The sequence below is a fragment of the Sphaerodactylus townsendi genome, linkage group LG01, assembly GCF_021028975.2.
Source record: "Sphaerodactylus townsendi isolate TG3544 linkage group LG01, MPM_Stown_v2.3, whole genome shotgun sequence".
NCBI classification, from domain to species: domain Eukaryota; kingdom Metazoa; phylum Chordata; class Lepidosauria; order Squamata; family Sphaerodactylidae; genus Sphaerodactylus; species Sphaerodactylus townsendi.
Window position 1 is genome coordinate 43,258,193 of NC_059425.1, and position 22,548 is coordinate 43,280,740.

At 42.5% G+C, this 22,548-nt stretch overlaps 1 long non-coding RNA gene across 1 annotated transcript in view; it reads right to left on the reverse strand.

Annotated features, from left to right (window-relative positions):
• Positions 1–19,442, reverse strand: part of LOC125445872 — a 36,087-nt gene extending 16,645 nt beyond the window's left edge. The window contains exon 1 of the long non-coding RNA XR_007246341.1: positions 18,876–19,442. This is a non-coding gene — a long non-coding RNA (uncharacterized LOC125445872). The remainder of the gene's footprint in view (positions 1–18,875) is intronic.
• Positions 19,443–22,548: the final 3,106 nt, after the last annotated feature.

Genomic DNA, 22,548 nt, shown 5'->3' on the forward strand with positions numbered 1-22,548 from the left:
GTCCTGTGGGAGAAAAGAAAGCAGTTGAGAGCTAGGTCACTTGAAAGCCTGTGTGGCATAGTAAGTTTCCTGGCTGTGGAAATCACCACTTATAGATGGATTTACAGTTATAATTTGTATTGTGTGTATACAGTTTCCATATCTGCTGAAGGGGTTATACTGAACTTACTAGAGCTGGGGTGTCCAGCTCTGGCACTTCAGATGTTCATGGACTACAATTCCCATCCGTCCCTGCAGGGTCTGATGGGAATTGTTCTCCATGAACATCTGAAGCGCCAGAGTTGGACACCCCTGTACTAGAGTAACTCTGATCTATTACATTTCTATTCATTACATTTTCATCCCCATACCTTGTCAGAGCCAGCATAGTATAGTAGTTAAATGTTGGCCTGGGGTGTGGGAAACCTAGCTTCAAATCCCCACTCTGCCAATGAAACTTGCTGGGTGACCTTCTACTAGTCACACACTCTCAGTCTTGACCCTGACAAATATTTGGATGGGAGACCTCCAAGGGATACCGGGGGCATGACATGGAGGCAAGTAGCGGCAAACCATCTCTGAATGTCTCTTGCCTTGTGACTTGACAGGATAACCAATCCTGTCAGAAAATCCTGTCGGAACTTTGGACGTGGCTCTGTCCTCTTTTATGATGAGCCACATGTAAGCTTCCCCAGTGAGGAAACTAGTTGGTCTCCAAGGAATACACACTCTTCACATTGCAGTCTCAATCTGAACTGAGCATTCACATGTCTGGGAATGGAATTCTGAACATGGAACTCCTAGAATGTATTTACTGACAAAACCCATGTGGGGGGAAAATGACTTTTTAACATGTAAAATCAACCCTTAACATTTCACTCAAACCAGCTTTTAGGGCAGTGAAGGACAAAATAGAACAGGGTTTAAAGCAGCACTCAAGAGGGGAGTAGGTTTTTGTGCTAGGTCTAACAGATTCCAAAGTAGTGGCTCTGTGCAGATGCAGAGACCAGCAGGGTAATGCACAGAAATGATAAAAAAGTAATGTAAGAACCTAAGGATCTGATCACTGGTCCAGCTAGTTCAGCATCCTGTTTCCAGTAGTGGCCAGTCAGATGTCATATTCAAGCCCATAAGCAGAGCTCCAAGATAGCAGCCCTCACCTGCTGCCTGGTCTCTGGCAACTGGCAATGAGAGGCACTCTGCCTCTGAAACCAGTGGCCTCATTCTGCTATTATGGCTAACAGCCAAAGACACGCCTATTCTTTGTAACTCTGCATAAGGCCAACCCCTTTAAAATAAGGGTGGCTGGAGCTGCAATTTTGAATATACACTGTGGAATTTTTTTGTTTTGTGTTTGGCATTTAGATGGCAAGAAAGATATTAATATAGCTTTGTCCAGACACATCCATTTCACATTGACACTCATAAATAATGCATGCCAAATTTAATAAAATGAAACCGAGAGTTATCACAGTGCTGCAAGGGTAAAGTCTAGCCCCTGGCTCAGGAAACACGTGTAAGGTCTTTGAGGGAAAGCCCTTCACTGTATGCTCCAGTTTCCCAATGGATAGGAGGGGAAACAAGCATGCTCTAGCAGTAGCTCTTAAAAGTTTAGCGACGATCATATAGAATTATTTATAGAAACTAACTTGAACAGCTGCTTTTCCCACTCTCTTGCGGGACTCATTAAAATCCTGTTTGACACTCAAATAAGTCAGCATGTTTGGTGGTGAGAGGGAGAAAACTATGTGTATTTTTAAAAAATTACAGGATTTGGACATTAAGATCAAAGATGCAGAATGATCTTGAAGTTACTTACTGCTCTCCATGCCTTCTCAAGGAATTAAAAAATGATGATGAGGAGCAGAGTGGTTTATTCTGCGCTGCCAAAAATGGAATAGAGAAACTAAATGTAGCCATGTTGGAGTCTGCATTAAAAAAGAAGCAAGGAATAAAAAGAGGAGGTATTCACATGGTGTCTCAGGAAATTACTTTTGAAGCCTGAAGTAACATGAGAGCACAGTTTGGGGTTGGCTGATTCCTCTGTTGGCATGTACAGCCTTGGAACACATTACACTGTGGAGATGAAGGGACCTAAAGAAAGGCAGTAATCTTCTGCAACACAGTGAACACAGTGGGATCTTCTTCCAAGCAAACAGTCTGCATAGGTCATCTCTGTCCTGAAACAGGAATATATTTACCCAATGCCAATGTCATATCAGCTCATGTCATTCAAATGATATGGCATAAACAGAACAAAGGGCAAGCTACATGCAGCAGGTCAGAAATATTAAGTAATATACACTCATATTATCATAATACTTCTGTAACACTGTCAGGTGCATAAATTACTTTGCAATAGTTACCTTTACAACCTGTGATATGAATAGATAATGTTCCCATTTAATTGACGAACAACAGAAATCAAGAGGTAGGGACTTACTCAATGTAACCCAGGGAGGTGGTTTCAGTCAGATTTTTTTCCCCACTCAATCTTCTTTAACTTCCTTTATTACTGTAGTCCCCATCCCATGTGGCTTTTGTTCAGGTACATTCACTGGTCCCTGCATAGCCTTTTTGGTTGTCAAAGGGGACCCCCTTTTCTCTTTTTCATCAGTGGAAACATCCAACGCATTGGGTATGGCAGAATTTGAACCCATTTCATCTATGTGGAAATGATTACTATATAAGCCAAGGCCCCCCTGCTCCAATTAAAAAAAAATCTATGGCTCACACTTAACCAGAAGACTGGGGAAGGCCTCAACATAACAGATCTCTATGTCACTGCATTAGGAGTTTAACAGAGCTCACGTGAACAATTTGCTAACGGACTAAACTAGCGTTAATACTTCTGGCCAGCAGCTAAAAAAAACAACCAGTAGTTTTCAACGAAGTATAATACTGGATTCTTATTTAAGATTACTGTCGATACTGAAATTATTTGCTCATCCAGTTTAATGGTTTCCTTTTATTGTTAGATAGCACAGATCATTTTATTAATAGTAAATATTAGTTTAAGAAGCATTTTTGTTTTTTACCTCTACACAGCACATATCATGACACATTCATTAAAGATACAGAAATCCCCTCCTTGGCCGCATTTTTTGTACCTTTTCCTGGTACCTTTTTATTCTCAAACCTGCTCTGTAACTTATTTCACTACCCAATAAAATGCTACATTGAGAATGTGTGACTATCAGCTTTAGCTCAAATACTGACAGTTAGTGAAAGTTAATGAAGACTGAAATCCTCAATCCAGTTATCTCAGAGTAGCAGTCTAAGGGTTGGATTGTATGAGGAAAACACAGTTTCTAGTAAGGTGTATTCCCTCACATGGCAACCACAAGGAAAGGGGTCTGAAGAGACTAATCAGCTGATATAAGCAGTGCCCTCCTCTTCTCTACCCACTGGTTTCCCCTTACAAATGCACTCCCTGCCAGCCATTTTCAGTTCTCTTTCCTCCCTGGAAATGAGACATAAGCCTGGATGACACGGGAAAAAAACCTGTAGATTTTGCAGAGTTAAGCAGACCTAAGAACCATTGATTCCCCCCCCCGCCCCCCCCCCCAGCAAATCTATCACCATGGCAAATGTAGACCTGGGAATCAGTGTTTGCCAAGGTAATTTGTACTATCAAGATGCTCCCATATATGTAGTTTGAAGAGTCCACCACAGCCAAAGTCAAACTTCAAAGAGATCTTGTTTTTTGTGACTCTTCTCTAGGTACAGTGAGTAAACAGTCATCAAATCTATGCTTTAGGGTCTCATTATAGTTCATCTAGCTCACCAAAATTTAAAGTGGCACCTTATTATTTTGCTTGGCAAAGGTAATTAAACGGAGATCAACATCGCTTGTTTCATTGTTTATTATCAACATTGTTTCATCAATGTATACAGTACTTTACAGAGTAAGACAATCTAAACTTCAACAAAGGGAGAGATGAAAGGGGAGGAACATTTGGGTTTCATTTTGGTAGGAGCGAAGGATTAAGGAGCCAAAGGCTTCATTTAAGAAACAGGGTTTAAGTAACACACATTACAAAATGCCAGGCTCCGTAACTCTGGATAGCTCTATTTGTAGCATGTTCCAAACACCACCTCCTCCTACCTATTGTGCAATTCAGAAAGTAGCTTGAGTGAAATATTGGAATGTCAAATGTTTACCAAATCTTAGGCACAAGGGAATGGTCTGTTGAATTCCTTAGTAAGTTCAACACCTTGAAAGTTCTCTTCAAAGAAATGTCCACCTGAGATACAATGGTATGTAAGGTAGAGAAGGCACATTTGGATTCTACTTTCTCCTGGATGAACACACCCTAACCAGAGGTGGGATCCAACCAGTTCTCACCACTTCTCTAGAAGTGGTTACTAATTTTTTCTGAGTGCCGAGAAGGGGTTACTAAAGCAACCTCCCTGCCCAATAGGGACTGGAGGTGCGTGTGTGCGGTGGCGCCACTGTTTGAATCCCACCGCCATCGGAACCTGTTATTAAAATTTTTGGATCCCACCACTGACCCTAACCCTAACTCAACCCCCTCCCCAAATGCTTCAACCTTAAAAACTTGCCTCAACGAAGCTAAGAAACCAACCTTTTCCTTACATTTCATGGTGAGCTCTCAAACCAGACAGACAATTATGGCCACAAGTGATTTTGCCAACAAAGAGTGGCACAAAGTTTGTCCACATTTTCTCCCAAAAGAAAATGATCAAAGAAAAAAAAGTTTCCAGGTTGTAAAAGAGAGAACATCCATACTTTTTACACACCTCTATTCAAGTTTTAATAGTGCTTAAACACATAAATAGTGCTTAAACACCGCCCAGAGCCCTTCGGGGATGGGGCGGTATAAAAGTCTAAGTAATAAATAATAAAATAAATAAATAAATAAATGTCTTGCCAAAACTCTTGTTTCAAAGATGACTTTAATGCAGGGGTCCCCAACCTTTTTGAGCCTGGGGGGACTTTTGGAATTGTGACACAGAATGGTAGACACAACCACAAAATTTCTGCTGCAAGAATAGAACCAGCCACAAAATAGCTGTTATAGATTACCTTCAATCACATAGTGAAGATCCTTGTGCAAGTTTTAAAAAATGGCACAGCCAATCATATCATCAATGACCAGTCAGAAGACTTGCTGGGCAAAAGCCCCACCTGTGACTACACCCTGGTCTGCAGCAGAAAAATACTCTACGTTCACCAGAAAAAAAAAAGGTCATGGCAAAGGCTGTTCTATAACTCCCCTACACGGGCAATCACATGCTCTAAAAGTGAAGTCGCAGAATATCTGGAAACATTGCTGGACTTTTAGACTGACATTTGGGAGCTGGGGAAGATGGTAAGAGTATTTTTAAATTTTGTTTTACTAATATTAATCTGGTTATCTCTGGTTGTAAATTATTGTAATCTATCCAGAGCTTCTAGTTGATTTTTGAAAACTGAAATAAATAGATCCAAATGAAACGAAGAGTTAACTTGTATAAGTTCTGACTTCAGTGATCATCCTCAAAAGAAACAAGAGTTTATATGTGATTTTTTTCTTTCTGTTTTATGCTCACCCTCCTTCAATTTTAGGAATCAACAGCTTACCTTAGCAACAGCACACTCCTCTAAAAATTACTCCAAAGTCTGCTAAAAGTTTAAGCTGTGAGAAGCAGGAAGAAAAAAATATGGATTTAATTTCTACTTAACCATAAAACTCTGTTTAAGCTACCTTGAGTCAGAGTGAAAAAGATGGACTATAAATGATGTGAAATAAATAAATAACAAATGTGCTATTATGAAAGGGGTACTGAAGCTTTTTAAAAAATCTGCTGTGGAAAGATGCAAAGGAGCTACATAACACTAGAAGTTGCCTTCTTGATTTGATGTTGTTGCCAGTTCACTTTCTCATGAAAAGGAAAATCTAAAATTCTACATGTGACATGCCCAGAAAGAGAAACGACAACTAATGTTCTTAACTTTCAAGGCAATACTAAAAAAATTATCAGAAAAAAACTGCTGCATTAACTATATTTATTTTTAAAATTAAAATGAATAGATTTTCTTTCATGATTTTTGAGGAAATTTGTGACATTCTTTGGACACAGTGTGTAACAGACTTCCCTCTGTGATATACGGTACCTCTGAAGATGCCAGCCACAGATGCAGGCGAAATGTTAGGAACAAGATCCACCAGACCACGGCCACACAGCCCGGAAAACCCACCACAACCATTTGAATCTGGCCGTAAAAGTATTTGACAATACATTCTTTAAGATAGCTGGTGGTACGCTGGGTGTCACAAAATCAGTTTTGGGAATCATTGCCTTATGCAGATTAGAGGAAAATTTAATCAACCAATATAAGACTGCATCACAAACAGTGCATCCAAGGAACACAGCCTCTTGATCTCAAGTTCCTGAACGACACATAAAGGCATAGCAAGAGGAGTTATGGGACAGAAAGATCTAGAAGCCAGACCATATTTACACTAAAAAAAAATATGGCCACAGGAATTGATTAGGTCACATCTGAAATCTCTCCCCGTCCCCCCAGGGTGAGTAGGCCTCGTCCAGATGCTAGGCCTCCTCCTGATCCCTCCAGTTTCCCCCAGGATGGGTGGGCCATGGCCAGATGCCGGGCCCCTTTCCTAACCCCTACGCTACCCCCAGGGTGAGTGGGCCTCGACCAGATGCCAGGCCCCTTCCCTCCCTGAATTAAACATTGAATGGCACATACCCTCCTCCCTCCCTGAAGGATGGGCAGGCCTTGACCAGATTCCAGGTTCCTTCTCCCCAGGGTGGGTGAGCCACAACCCACCCCAAATAATAGTTTAGAGACATGGCTATGTCTAGAAATCCCGGCATATTAGAGATGGCACTCTTTCAGTGAAGAAAACTTTTATTTGTTTCACTAAGTCATTGTAGATATAATTGTAACTTTTTAGCTGGACAATTTACACAACTATTCTTGCTAATGGGAATTACCTATGGACAACATAACAAAAACAACAAAACCAGGAGTGTCTTGTGAGCAATGAAAATCCAGCCCAGTAGTTTGTCATATCATACAGCATCTATTATTTTTAATAGCGTGATCTTCAACAAAATTACTCTAACCTAACTCTGTTGAAAAAAAATTGATTTAGGATTAGAGTTTGTGTGCACAGGACTGCACTGCACTGTATGAATTTTGTGTGAGTCAGAAGTACTAAAGTGATGTTCTCTGTATACTGTTGAAACAACATTGGGAAAGGATGACAGTTTGTTCTTTTGATGAAAATGCAAAGCAGAATTTATGTAAGGGCAGAGTGTTCTGCCACAAGGGTAATTAGCATTTGCTGTTAATCTTGGTTAGATTTCTTGAGCAGCTGTCAGGGCAGCAACTTTGTCTCCAGGGGCAGTAGCGCTTTTTTCCCTCAATAATCAGCGAAGCCAGGTTGGTAGTTTTTGGAAGGAAAACTTGCAAGGATGTCACAAAGGACAAAACGTGTATTTTTGTTTTGTTTTTTTACCTATACAAAAACTAGAAATACAATTCAGTCTGTCACAATATTTGAAACTTTTGAAGGGAGACTGAGAAATCATACTCTCCCTTATCAATGACATCCTGCTTCAGATGCTATCTGTTCAGGTAGCAAAATGCACTAGGGAATGCAGAACTTGCTAATTTATTTAACTTTTCTTAAGGTAATAATGTCCATGTCAATAAGAGTATTGGAAGGAGAACAGCCAAACAGTTTTCCATTGTAAATGATTCCAGCTACAGTGGAAAACCTGTTCCCTTTATCTTTAGAAGCAGAAGATCCTTAATGACTTGTGTAGAAGGATCTCCTTTCCCTGTTCCTTTTCTCCCTCTTGCTTTTCCTCTTTGTCATCCCCTGGCAGTACCTGCAGATTTTTTTCCTTTGCATCATCTGCCACCCTTACCTTGTTTTTTTTTTTTTTGCTCATCTTCAGCTTACCTTTTTTACCATTTTGCTTCTTCTCTCCTGATGTACTTCCCCGCCCTCCTTCTATTCTTTTAAAAAGTTGTTTTCTCCCTACCGGATTCTGTGCTTGTACAACCTGAGGATTGGAATCATCCAGAATGATGTTTACCAGTCCTAACAACTCACAACATGGCCACCACGATCTTACAACAAAGACTCATGAGATCTCAGTGGCACACTTTTAATAAAGAATACATTACTTCTACTATGTATTTTTTCTAACTTTTAAAAACATTTCATAGTTTTCGGCAGCCCTTGGCTCCCCTCATTCCTGCAGAACAATACTCCTACCTATTTTGGCCCCTTGTGTAGATTTATTGACCCAAAATTATGGTCCATTTCAAAATTAGATATAACAAGTTGGGGACCCACAAGGACTTGAGGAGGGTATCTTATTTCTTCCTTTATCCTCTCCCTCAGTCACCCTCACAGCTTTTCTTTTCCTGCTTCCTTCTCCCCTGCCCACCCACTAGCCATATTATCTACCCCTAAGCCTTCAACTTTCCCTTCTCTCTCCCTGGCAGCCTCACCCCAGAAAAAGTGTGGTGAAGAACAAAAGTTGTTCTCTTCTGGGCCTAGACAAGATGTGTGCTGACTGCCACCAGATCCTGCCAACTTGTATTGTGGCTGCTGCCCAGTCCACATGAATAATGCAAGCGTTGCCAGCCGTTGCTGCTGGGCATAGCATGGACATAGGTGGAACTTTTGCCAGAGCTGTTTTGACATCCCAGTCCACCACCACCCCGTGTCCCTGCTTTACAGAAACCAAAGCTTGGAAGTCTCAGCAATATTGTTGTAGTGTCCAGCAACTCCTGAAATGGTCACTGAAATCTCAGAAGGCAAGCTCATGAGAGCATAGTAGGCATTCTTTTGTTACAGCTAACTGGTGTTGTTTCTATTATTGTGGGGAGTTTTATATTATAATGTATTTTTTAAAGATTTCAGATATCTCAGCAACTCTGGAGTTCCCTTCAGGTTTACAGAGAAATCCCAACTGTCTGTCCCTGGCTCAATTTTGAGATTTTTTTGGTCCAGTCTCAATGATGCAGTTCAAAATTAGATATATGATTATCTTCCCCTGTAGTCCCCTCCCACACTCCCTAAAATGTTACCCTGGGACTCTGTCTGCTGCAGGAAACTTACTCCTTCAGATGTGGTTTTGCACAGGTAGAATATGACGGTAAAATTTGATCTATTATAAATAAATACTTTTGCATGAAAAAGGCCAAAAAAGTTTGTGTACATCTTTATTATTTCAATTCTATTTTGTAGCTGATTAACATTTTGAGTAATTGCAGCCCAATTCTGTATTTTCTTATGTCTACTCAACTGAGCCCAATGGGACATGGCCAACCCTATGTATGTTTACCTGAGTACAGCTTACGTAGTGGTATGAGTAATCATGGCTGTTAATGTGATTCAGTGATGTCATTATTATTAATGCTTTTGCATTGGTTTTTGTGTATTTCATGTACTGGCACCCAAGGCAAAATAACAAAAATAGCAACTAAACTTATGAGAACTATTAATTGGTTGCTTTAACCTTCAAACAATGCTATTTATTTTTATTTTTATTTATTTTTATTTATTTTATTTATAATTTCAATTTAATAGACTGCCCACCCCCGAAGGACTCTGGGTGGTGTACAACACATTTAAAACTAACAGATAAAACAGTTAAGTAACATAAAACCTCAACATCATCATTAAAATTCCAAATTGCTGATTTTAACTTTAATCAGATGGTGCTGTGGATGCAGATTTTATGAAATGCTGCTGCTAAACTGGAAGACTTTCTTTCTTAGATGAAATTAAACCACACTTAACATCTTTCCTCTCCTCTCCAGTGCCTATAAAAAGTATGGGTTACTTAATTTTACATTCCGCTATTTATCTACAGGTTTCTGGTTCATTCAAGTCCCATCTTCAATATATACGAAAGACATGCTCCTGTTGTTTTTTTCTTCAAGCTACTGACCCCCAACAATTATTTTCATTTTTTGATTAACCACTTTTTGGCCTACAGGTCCCTAATGCGGTTAGGAACACAAATAAAGATTTAATAAAATTCAATTCAAAATTGCAACCATAATTTAAAGTTGAAACCATAAAAAACCCAACACTTAAAAACAGGAGAGAATTCCTACTAATTTTTATTCCAGAAATGTTAATTTTCTCAATACACCAAAAGCGTAGCTAGAAAAATGGAGCTTGGTGCAAAATCTGAGTTTTGCGTCCCCCCGCCCCCCAGGGGCGGCCGCTGTGATGCTGGAATCCACCCCCAAACAGCATCTCTTTCAATGGTGTTTAAACTAAGAAGCCCAGATTCTCCTTTTAAATCCCCCTTAAAGGGAGAATATGGGGTCCCCAGTTAAAACAACACTGAAAGTGATGCTATTTTGGGGTGGATTATCCCCCACCCTGAAACAGCATCACTTTCAATGTTTAAACTGGGGACCCCAGATTCTCCCTTTAAATCCATGCCAGAGGGGATGGATTTAAAAGGAGAATCTGGGGAAATTTGGGAGGTGCCTGCTGTCAGGGGTGCAATTGTTAAGCTAGCAGCACCAAACTTTCAGGGTACCTTTAGGAGACTCTCCTGATGATACCACCCAGGTTTGGTGATGTTTGGTTTGGGGATCCAAAGTTATGCACCCTCAAAGTTGTAGCCCCATCTCCTATTAGCTACCATTGGAAACAATGGGGGATGGGGCACCCCCTTTGGGAGTCCATACTTTGGACCCCCTGAACCAAACCTGGGTGGCATCTTCAGGAGTGTCTTCCAAAACAATCCCTGAAATTCTGGTGCTGCTAGCCTAAAAGCTGTTCCCCCTGCAGCCCAAAAACTGAAAAAACACTAAAAAATACAAACCCCCACAAACCAACCTGAATTTTGCCCCCCCTCCCCCCTCCTGGTACATGCCCGGTGCACTGTGCACGCTCCCCCAGCAGCTACACTTCTGCAATACACCATATATTTGACTGAAGTGCCTGTCACTTTGACAGGCCATGTCATTTCACTAAATGAGCAAAACTTGAATATTTGATTGATTGGCTACCAAAACAACATTTATAATATTTATATTCCATTCTTCTCCCAGGAATTACATTGTACATAAGATTTCCATACACTGTGCATCCTTAAATCCTTACAATGGGCTTTTGTCTTCCGCATCCCAAACAACGCTCCTATTCTTACTGAAAACCCTCTGTAGCCCAGTCCTTCTTTTCAGTTAGCTACTATCACTGAATACTCTAGGTCTTCATTTGTCCAGCTCCACCATTCCTCCACCCTAAGTACCAAAGGACTCCTGCTTCCTCAAACAACTTGACCCTTTCTCCCTTGCTGCTTGGCAAGCCTAGGACTGCATGCCAGAATACCTGAATGATGTCACCTCTCTCACTTCTTTATAACCCACCTTTTCCATGAAGACTTGTATAATACCCCTTCACTGTTGAAGGAAAGCCCAAGCATATGTTGCTGTTACAAACATTTATTTTTTCTCTTTACCTCCCTCTGCCTTTCCTTCACTGCCTTACATCAAATTTTAGACTGTAAACTCTTCAGGCCAGGGACATGTACCCTGTAAAACACAACACATACTGATGTAGTTCTATAAATTATTTGACATTACTTGACAGCACTTGCAAAGTTTATTTTTCCCCTTGCTGAAAAAATGGGGAAGAATGTCTGATACATTATGTGTTCTGATACATGATGGGAAAGAACTGTTTTATTTCTTTTGGTCTATGCACTATACCCTGCATCTAGGATTAATATACTTTATTATGGTTTAGTGTGCTTGGTGGTCCTTCATACCAATACATGAGGTGAGGGGAATTCTTATTTCTATTTTAAACACAGCTACTGCTTTCCTGATCAGATTAAGGCATCTCTTCTCAACAGTGGCCAGAATGCAATGATCATTCCATGTTTGTTCCTACTGTTTAGTACTTAGGAGTACATAATCTTGGAATGAGGAAACTACCTTGAGCAGTTATGACAAACAGGCATTGACATAATTGTGATTTATGACAGAGAAGATAATTATTTACTTAGGTCCAAGCATGTTTACTGAATGTTACATTGAAACTTGTTTATCTGCCATTAAAATGGGACAGCAGATTCACAGACTAAAGAAGACCAAGGGGTTAGCTAGCCTTGTCCCATTGATCACCAGAAACATGAATTGTTATTCTTGTGTAGTGAATCTAGACTTCTGTCCTCAAGATACCGTATCAATAGTGGGACATGTAATGATGAAATAGTAACCACCAAGAAAACATACTTCTATCTCTAGACTCTCAATTACTAGGTCTGTAGTACTTGTGAATTCTGTGCAGAGAATCAGCATCTTTAGTAATAATAGATAATACAACCCCCGCCACACATTTTCTGAAATTTTAAAAATTATTATTTTAGGAGTTGTATATATTTCCTACTATATCTCCCAACATGGGAGTATTCAATTGCACTGATTAAAAAAATAATATTATAAACACTTGTAAATCTATCTTTTCTAGCCCTAGTGATGCTCTGGCATTTAACAGACCTTCATGGGGTTTTTCTGTATTATAATTTTTTCAATGCTGAAGAGATTTATTTACATTATTTATGATCTGCCTTTCTCATGGAGTAGGAGCCCTGTGGTGCAGAGTGATAAGATACAGTACTTCAGTCAAAGCTCTTCTCATGACCTGAGTTTGATTCCCAATAGAAGTTGGATTCAAGCACCCAGTATAAGATTTACTCAGCTTCCCATGCTTCTGAGGTTGGTAAAGCTTGCTAATCTGTGGTTGTGTAGATGAGAATGAAAGGCAATAGCAAATCGCTCTGTAAATATTGTCTACCTAGTAAATGTTGTGATGTGATGTCACCCCATGGGTCAGTAATTACTTGGTGCTTGGACTACACCTTTACCCTTTTTTCCTCACTGAGACTCAAGGCGGATAACACATTGAAGATCAATAAAATCAACAGGATATGACACTCAATAAGCAATATAACAGGATCAGGATTGCAGAACTGTGAAATCTCCCAATCTTACTTTTTAAAAAGGGTATGGATGGGAGTTTTCTCCCTTCCATATGTGTATTATGCTACTGGTATTGTACAAAAACACAGGTAACCAGGGCAAGAGCTACTGAATTACGGTGAAAAACAAGTTGGATTGGACTAGAAAGATTTATGGTCTTGCCTCAGCCATGAAACTTAGCAAGTGCTGTAAACTCCTTCATTAGGAAATATATCTGGGAGACAGATTGTTTGAGAATATGTGTTTTTGGACCTGCAGGGTTTATTCTTTATTTTTTGGAATCTCTCCATCCAGATCATTGCCTTTGTATGACTTCCATTTGTCTGCCTACATTATTTTAGATTTTACTGACTTGGTTAAATGCGCAGCCCACCCATTATGAGTAGATGATCAATGAGGATTCCTTTTTCAGAGCATGTATGTTACTGTTCTTTATGTTAGTGAATATTTTATTGGAATGTCCCTTGTATGCAACACTTAGGAGTATATTTTCAACATACTATTTAGACATCTTTTTTTAACCTCACTATTAGATAATCTTACTCATTTTATCTGATAGATCTCCTAATATTACCCCCACTTTTCCTAACGTTTCCTGTTGGGTATAAAAGATGGAAATGATATTTACCAGAAAGGGTGCATAACTGCTCAAGATATCTGACTGAAAGAGCTTCAATCAGATGAAAGGAAAGGAAATTTAGCAAGTGATCATGGGTAGATCAGAAACTCTCAGCATAACCTATCAAATGAGGTGCAGACAAAAATCTAAGAAACTCCACATATACTACCCTGAGTTTGGAACATATGTTACAAGATTAACACATGCAGCCTGATTATTCATATCTTTACTGCAAAGAATTCAGACTGCCACTCAATTAAAATCAGTTGACAGTGCCATCCTAAACAGGACTCACATTTTGGACTTACTGTGAAGGTGTCATCTCTTCAGTGGGGTGAAGTCATCCAGGCTGGTTAGGTTGCACCTCCTTTCTTCAGGCAGGGCTATGCAAAATTCTCGCAAATCTTCCTGAACGAATGGGGCTGAGACTCCCCAGTGTCCCAAAGGCCAGCAAATATCCTGGTTATGATCATGTACACACTTCTTACTTTTGGGGGGTGGGTGGGTCTTTGGTAACTTCATCCCACTGAAGAGAAGATACTTTCATGGTAATTTCAAACTGTTTTTCTCCCCCAGTGGGGCTACAGTCATCCAGGCTGGTTATCTACCAAAGTTTCAGTCATTGGGAGGGAAAACCATCCTGCAACCTCAACCAAGACTCCCTGCCTGTCACTGCTACTGCAGAACATGTTGTAGGACATGTCTGCCAAAGGTCACCTCAGCAGATCTGTACTGGTACAGTCAATAAAGTGCGAAGGCTGAAAACAAGGACTAGGTGGCTGCTCTACATACCTCATTGACTAAAACTCTGTTGGCAAATGCTGCTGATATGGTTCCTGGATGAGTGAGCCACTACTGGATCTGGAACCTGTGACCCCTGGGAGTTATATGCCAGGTGAATACAAACCTTTACCCATCTTGTAATAAAACTTTTAGAAACTTTCAGTTTATCTGGGTCATATGACATGAACAGAACATTCAATTCGAGGTTTCTGTAATATTAAAATATCTTGTAAAGACCCTTCTCATGTCCAGCGTATGTCAATCTTGCTCCCCAGGGTGACTGGGCCTAGGGCAGAAGGAAGGTAGCACTATGATCTGATTGAGGTGAAAGAGCGTTCCCACTTTTGACAAAAAGGCCAGATCTGTCCTTAACACTACTGAGGCCCTTTGAATGTCACACAGCTCACTTCTGATTGAAAGGGCCCCAATTCAGATACATGCCTAGCTCACATAATGGCCACAGGAAAGGCCAGTTTCCAGGATAGATGTTTGAAGGAGGTCTTTTTCAATGGTTTGAATGAGGAACCCATGAGTACTTGAGAACCCTGGTCAGGTGACATGATGGGAAGGAGTGCATCACAGATGGGCTAATCTGTGCCACCCCTTTAAAGAATTTCTTTATATGTTTTGGCAGCTGACCCCCTGCTTTGTCACCTAAAATTGCTGTCAGGACTGCAACTTGCCTTCTTAATGATTTGGGTTTCAAACATAACTTCCAATCTTTGAAGAAGAACTCAATTACGTCTTTTGGTACAACTTGCAGAGGGTTCAGCGTATTTTTCTGTGCCCAGGACCTGAACATGATTTAGGTACGGCTGTAAATTTTCTGTCTACAAGATTACAGCAGGATATCCACAATCTCTTGGGAAAACCCCAATTGCACTAGGTCTCAGCGTCCAAGATCCAGGCTGTCGGTTTCAGCCAGGCAAGGTCTGGTTGGATAACTGGACCCTGGGTCAACAATCTCAACGCAGAAAAAGGTGCCAGGAGGAGGACTGTGCTAGATCCACCAGGACTGAGAACCAGCCTCTTCTGGGGCAATAAGGGGAGCAGCTATGACGTGAGCGCTGTCCTCCTGCCCCTTCCTCAGGAACCTCCCAATCAGCAGAATGGGAGAAAAGGCATAAAGTAGGCCCTGGGGCCATAGTCAGCACAGAGCATCCTGACATTTCTCCTGGTTCTCTAAATCTCTTGAGTAGCTCTTGGGAACCTGTCTAGCAAACAGGTCCAAGATTGGACTTCCAAAGCATCTTTCTATTTCTCAGAAAGTCACTGGGTTTAGGGCTCACTCTCCCAGATGCAGTGCTGACTTGCTGAATCAATCTGCTATGATGCTGTGCACATCCTTTACATGGTTTGCTTGCAGGAATGCCAGGTTCCTCTGTGCCCACTGGAACAGTAGAATGGCTTCCCGATACAGAATCCACATTCTGGTACTCCCTGTCTATGTGGGTTTTTGTAGTCACATGGTCTGTTTTTAGCAGAACGTGATGGCATCAGAGCAGATGTTTGAAGGCTAGTAGGCCCTTCCTCAGCTCCAACCAGTGTAGGCTGAAGGAACTTTCCATTGCTGACCAACACAATATCTGATTTCCCAGTCCCATTTGCTTGTATCTGTCATGCATGACCAGGATGTGTATCACCTGTAAGAAGGCCCTCTGCAGGTTAAGATGTGCTATGCTTGTCTACCAACTCGAATCCTTTTTAAAGCTCATTCTCATCCTGACAACTTTGAGCTTTTTCTTGCTGATTTCCTGCTGATAAGGAAGCAGTTCCCACTGATGGCTCCTGATACACAGCCTTGCTTTTGGGACCAGATCTATTGCCCAGACAAGAAGCCCTGGGATTGTGGCCAGCTCCAGTAGATCTGTGAGGTTCTTGCTGCATTGGTTTCTGACTATCTTTTGGATCTTGACCTGCTTGTACAACAGTAAGAAAACTTCCCAACTTTCGTATTCCCAATTAATCAGCAAGCTGTGAGCCTACAACAGTTGGAAAGTGAATTGAATGTCTCTCGTCAGAGTATCCTTGGCTGCTGCCCTGATCAAGATATTGTCTAGGTAGGGGTAAATGTGGACCTCTCTGATCCTCAGGATGACTACTAGTATGATCAGGACTCTGGAGGAGACTCTGGGATGCAATGAGAGTCCAAAGGGAAGGTGTACTGATAATGTTTGTTCCCCAAGGAAAAATGCAGCAAGCGAGGTAGGGTCAATAGGCACATGGAGTTACACCTTCTTGAAGTCCAAGAAGGCAAGAAGGTCTCCTTAGTAAATGGTTTGTAGAAAGGAGTGTAGGGATTCCATTCATTTTTCCCCTTTTTGACCCAGAGATTGAGGTCCTTTCACTTGTCCTCCATTCCCTTGATTTCTTGGGGACTAGAAACAGTGGTGAGTAGACTCCCTGCAATCTCTGTGTGTGGATCTCCTCTTTGGCCCCAATCTCAAGAAGATGTCGAGTTACTTGTAGGACAGATATGAACTTCTAAGAAGATGTAGGTAGCGGGGAAGGGTGGAAAGATGGTGCTAATAGGGAGGTGAATTCTATATAGTAACCCTGCTGAACAATGTTCAACACCCACATGCCTGTGATGGATTGCTGCCATATGTCTGCAAAATTCAGCTGGTGACCACTGATCTTGGAGTCAATTTGAGCTTCGTTTGGATGATTGGAGCTTTTCCTGATGATGGCCTCTGGGTCTGTAGGCTGTGGTTCTGTGGGATCTGAACCCTCTGTTGTCCCTGCCACCTGACTGGAAGCAGTAGGGATGAAAGGAAGAGTAGGTTTTTTGTCTGGGATTGCCCTCGCCAGAAGGGAGGAAGCAGAAGGCATAGCCTTCTTCTGTTTCTACCAGGACCTTATCTAAAGTAGAACTGCCAAAGAAGAGCCACCCTATAAACTTCTCAGTGGCTACATTTGTCCTTGTCAAATGGTCCACTTTCTAATTTTTTAGCCAGAGGTTCCTTCTCACGAAGACATTACAAGCCTGTGCCCATGAACTGAACTGTGTCCAGTGAGGCATCAGGGGTAAACTGGGCTGCTCTCTGGATTTTTAGAAAAGACCTGTGAAATGTGAGTATAGCCTCTAAGACTCGTAGCAAATTGTCTTTAAATCTGTTGTATGAGTATAAAATACACTTTCAAGACCAACTAAATGTTGCAGCCTTATTCAGAAATAAAGCCAACTGAGTTCAGTGGTGCTCACTCTCCAGTAAGCAGTCAAATTTGTACCTTATGAGAAAGCATACTTTTATATATGTATATGGATCTAGATTTGTTATCATTATAGTTAAAGCTAGAAAAGACTTCGAAGAAAGAAGAAGCATGGAAACCTCTAGAATCTTTTTTCCAAGAGAAATATAATAAAAATATAATAATAAAATCAATAAAACAAAATGTATTAATAACACAGGTAGTTGATATAACTACCTATTATACACCTTGACGAGTCCTGTAATACATATTGTCTTCTTTACTTTTTTCTTAGCAGATAGATTGTGAAGTCAAACAAACAGAATCTGTTTTGAACTGTATAAACAGAAACTTCCAAATGGGGGAGTTTCCTTTATCTTTTTTGGTATTACTATACTTACTTTATATTGCAATTTGAAATAATAAACTTTCAAAAAAATTTTTTAAAAGACAAAGCATAATTTTGATTGCCTAATTGTCTGTTTCACCCTATGGTATATTTTCAACTCTATTTTTTTAAACCTTTCAAGTCATTCTCAGAAAAATCTTACACATATTGGGTTTAGGATACATTTTCAATCCCAACTAAACTTCTTAATGAATATAGGAATAAAAAATATTCCACAAAACTTTTGTTTGTGGTTGTTATGAAGGGCTCTTCAGAGCATTAACATTTTTTTTCAAGATTACTGATGTGATAGGAAAAAAAATCCCGAGGGATACTTTTAGTACTCCATGTACTAAAAAACCCAATGGCAAAATGTATAGATCATCTGGGGTTCATTTTCAACCCAGGTACTTAAAAAAAAAGGGGTAAAATACAAGTGGGGAAAATACAAGTGGTGAATGTTTATACTTTAGGGACATTGTTTACTACTATACAGGTGACAGTGTCCTATGAGCAAAAGTTTCTAGAGGCATTTTTCACTGAATGCTCCCTGCCCCGCCCCCCAAAAAGTACAACTGAGGTAGCTAATTTACCCCAATAGTGTTTTCTGGGTTAAAAACAGCACCTTGCACATTCTAAGTATATAGCAATGGCAGGCCATTTTCAAAAGAGGTCAACGTTTTCACAAAAGCTAAAAGTGGAACACGGGCAATCCCCTCCCCCCAAAACAATACAACAGTAACAGAAAGGGGTGATCCATCAGCCCACAAACACAGCAAGAAACATCAGGAACAAACCCCTTATACCAAAGCACAGGGGGGACCAGCTTAAACTTTAAAGTACAGGATAATATCCTTATTTTATTCTCACCAACGCCTTTTACACACTTTTCTCACACCTACCCTCACCTCTACATTCGCCGAAGAATCAGGGTTTCAACTTGGGCAGCTGTTTTCCAGTTGGTTGATGCCCACATCAGCTCCCAGATGACACCGCAGGCGTGAGAGGAAAGCGCCTGTTCTCCACAGAAGGACCGAGCAAGCTGTTCAACCCGCTTCTCTCTTTCGCCAGCGTGCGCGCGCGCCTCTCTCTCCACACTCAGGGGTTGATTAATCACTTATCTCCACGAGATCATCAGAATAGTTAGTAATATTATTACTCCCGTTTCCCCTCCCTAGGATTTCCCTCCTACCCCCCCCCCTTTTTCTGGGAACACTTTTACCCAGAAGTCTTTTTTTGTCTTTGACTCCAGTCCCAGGACCTTTCCACAGCTCTCGCTGAGACAAAGCCTCCACTCTCGAACCCGCAAATCATCGCGGGACTGCGAAAGTCTCCTAAGTCTTCGACTAAAGGAGCCCACTGTGTTGGCCCTCTCATGTCGCCCTCGGTCCTGAGAAAACCTGAATTGCTTCACACCCCTCCCCCCTCCCACAACTAAACCCTTCTGGCACGAGCGTCTCACTAGACTCGGCCATTTATACCCATCCTTTCCTTCCCCCTTCCATGCGGCCTCCTCCTGCTACCCCACCCCTATTTCTCCCCTCCCACAAGTCACTCAGCCTCGGCCGCCCGCCCCACCTCCTCCTCAGTACCAGCCACCTCTTGGACGAAGTCTGTAAGCTCTGTCGCGATTGGTGAAGCTCCGGGGCCTCTTCCGTGTGGGAGCCGCGGATTGGCCGAGCCGGGGCGGCCCGCCTTACCCGTTGTGTGTGTGTGTGTGTGTGTATGTGTGAGGGGGTGTCCTTTCCCCCCCGCTCGCCTTCCCCTCCTCCCCTCGCTCTCTCTGGCAGTGTCAATGGCTCCTCCTGCCACGGAGCGGCGACGGGCTTAAGCCGAAGCCGGGCTGGGGGGTTAGCGAGCGACTCCAGAGAGAGAGAGAAAGAGACGCTGTCGGGGGGGTCGGGAGGGAGAGGAGAAAAGCGCGCGCGCTCGTGCTCGCTCTCGGGAAAGGGAGGGGGGACCGGCGGCGCGAGCATCCCCTCATTTAACTGCCGCCGGCGGAGGAGCCACCCGAGCGGCAGCTGAGGGGAAGGCGGCTCTTTCCCTCAACCGGGCCGGTCTCCTCAACCGGGGTCTCTCCCCCCCCCATCGCCCGAGGCAGTGCCGGTGCCGGAGGAGCGACCCCCTCTCCTCCCCCGACCGAGCCGGCAAATGAACTCGGTCCGAGCCGCCAACAGGAGACCCCGGCGAGTGTCCAGGCCGCGCCCGGTGCAGCAGCCGCCGCCGCCGCCACCACCACCGCCGCCTCCCGCTCAGGCGCCGCAGCAGCAGCAACCTCTGCAACTCCCGCCGCCGCCGCCGCCGCCGGAGAGGAACAACAACAACGCCGCCGCTGCCGCCGCCGCAGCAGCCGTCGCCGCCGGGGAACGGGGTACGGACGGGAAAGGGAGGCAGAACCGGGTGGGGTCTGAAAACATGGCAAGCCTTCTTCTCTCTCCCCCCCCCCCCTTTAGGCGTACAGGCCGCGCTTTGTTTGGATGGGCCCTACCGAGGGATGGTGGTGTGGGTGGGCTGTGGGGGGCGGCGGAGAAACGCGTTGTGGGTCCTTCTTAGATACTATGGGTTGGGGTGGGGGGAACAGTGAATGCAGCGCCCCCTCTCGGCTCTCTAGGGAGAGGGGAAGAAGGAGGCCCCTGGGAGGAGAACGCTTCTCCTTGTGTCTGGGACACGGTGTATCCGAGTAACTTGTGTTGACACCTTTCCTTTTATTCGCTTCCCTCCCCCCCTTCTTCAGCCCCTGCTCCTCACGCTCTCTCTCTCTCTCTCGCCTTTTTGTAATGGTGTCTCATGGAGACGAGCTGCTCCCCCCTCCCTTTCCTCTTCCTCTCGCTCTCCTCCCTCGCCCTGCCCCAGTGTTTTTGCTGCGCAGTTTGCATTCAATGTGGCTTTGGTTACCCGGGCCCCGAAGGAAAGATCAAGGGAGGGGTTGTGGGGTGGAATGGAAGAGAGAAATTACCAGTCCTACTAAATACAGATGGCGTTTCTTTCGGGGTAGATCATAAGCCATTTATTTGCTTCTCTCCCCCCTCCCCATTTGCTTTCTTTACTCGAACACCTCCCCCCTCCCCCTAAAATTAAATCGCAGAAATATTTGCTCCTGGTGTCAAGCTGCAGCGGCTGGGAGCTGAGGAACCTTCGCTTTTCTTGCATGTGTGAAGGTTTCAGTTCCCTTCCTGCTCGTGTTGGTCCGGGGCCTAGTGTAAAAAATGTTGTCATACTGGAGGTAGGGAAGCACCATTGTCTGAAAGAACTGGGAATAGCCGTGGAAGGGATCTCTCTTATCCTCCCTCCCTTACTTCCTTCTTTCTCTGTAATGGAGGCTTGAACGATAACCCTGGGAAAAAATTAAGGTCGGGGGCGGGGGTGCTCTTGTCCTGGGTGGAGGGGGAGGGGAAAAGAAGGGTGATCGCTCGCTCACTGGGCTGCATAACTGTTGCCATATTAATTGGCTTGGTTTCTGCATGTGTTGGTGTTCTGTCGTCGCAGGGTTATTTTCTAAAGAAGAACAGGGGTGGAATCCATGGAGACATTTTGCATGTTTTGTCTGATGGGTTGTATTTTAATCTTTTATGCATTGAGTGTCACACCTATTGGATGATAAAAGGAGACTGACCTGTGGTACCATGGTTTAAGGGGGGAAAAAATCCCTGGCCGTTGTTGTCAGCGGAATGTCTTTTGTTTGAGTGCATGGGGATAATATGTTTGATAAAAGATGTTAGAGCTCAAGAAGTGTGTTGTAATTCAGTTTAAGGGTTTTTTTTTAATGCAGTTGAAATATTGGGAACTTATTTAACAAAGACAATGTATCAAGCTGAAATGCTTTTAGTAATTCTTTTTATACGTTTCTGTCCCCCCACTTGTCTGTGCAAAGACTGTCCAAACCAGATGGCTGGCTGAGTATTTACAGAGGATGTGATGTTTTTTGCCCAATTATGGTTTTGTGCTAACTATTAAAAATCTTTGTCACTTTAGTTACATAATTGCTAAACTAATAATGTGATATTTATAAAAGCATGGAATTTGGTTCCACCTCTTGTGTGACCATACATTGTGAGCTTTTGCCTTCTTGAGTTCCTTGGGTATGGAGTACATATTTAGGTATGAGCTGTGTTGACAGTCTCCAGATAGCTAGGAGTGGTTTTGTTAAACATATATGTATGGGAGGATGGAAATTCAGTTAAGGGTGGAAGTTAGTTACATTTGCTCATTACTGAATTCAGGATTGTCGCATAAATGTTCTGAATGTTAGACCTTGGGCTGGCTGGCATAGTCCAAGTAACACGGTCTCATCTGTAATGGAATGGAAGAAGTTTGGCAATATTTAGTAGGGTATTTTTAATAGTGAGACTAACAAGTATAAAGTAAAGTTAATCTCAGCAGGTCAACTGAATATATACTATGAAACCAGATAAATGAAAAATCTAATATCTCTTTTTTTCAATTATTTCAATGATGACAAAAGTTGTTTAAAGTGTTTTGGGGTGTGGCATATTCCCACTGTTCTTTAATCACAAGAAAACACAAGAAATCTTTTGCAGATGTACACAAGGGATACCACCTGTATCCTTAAAGGCCAATCAT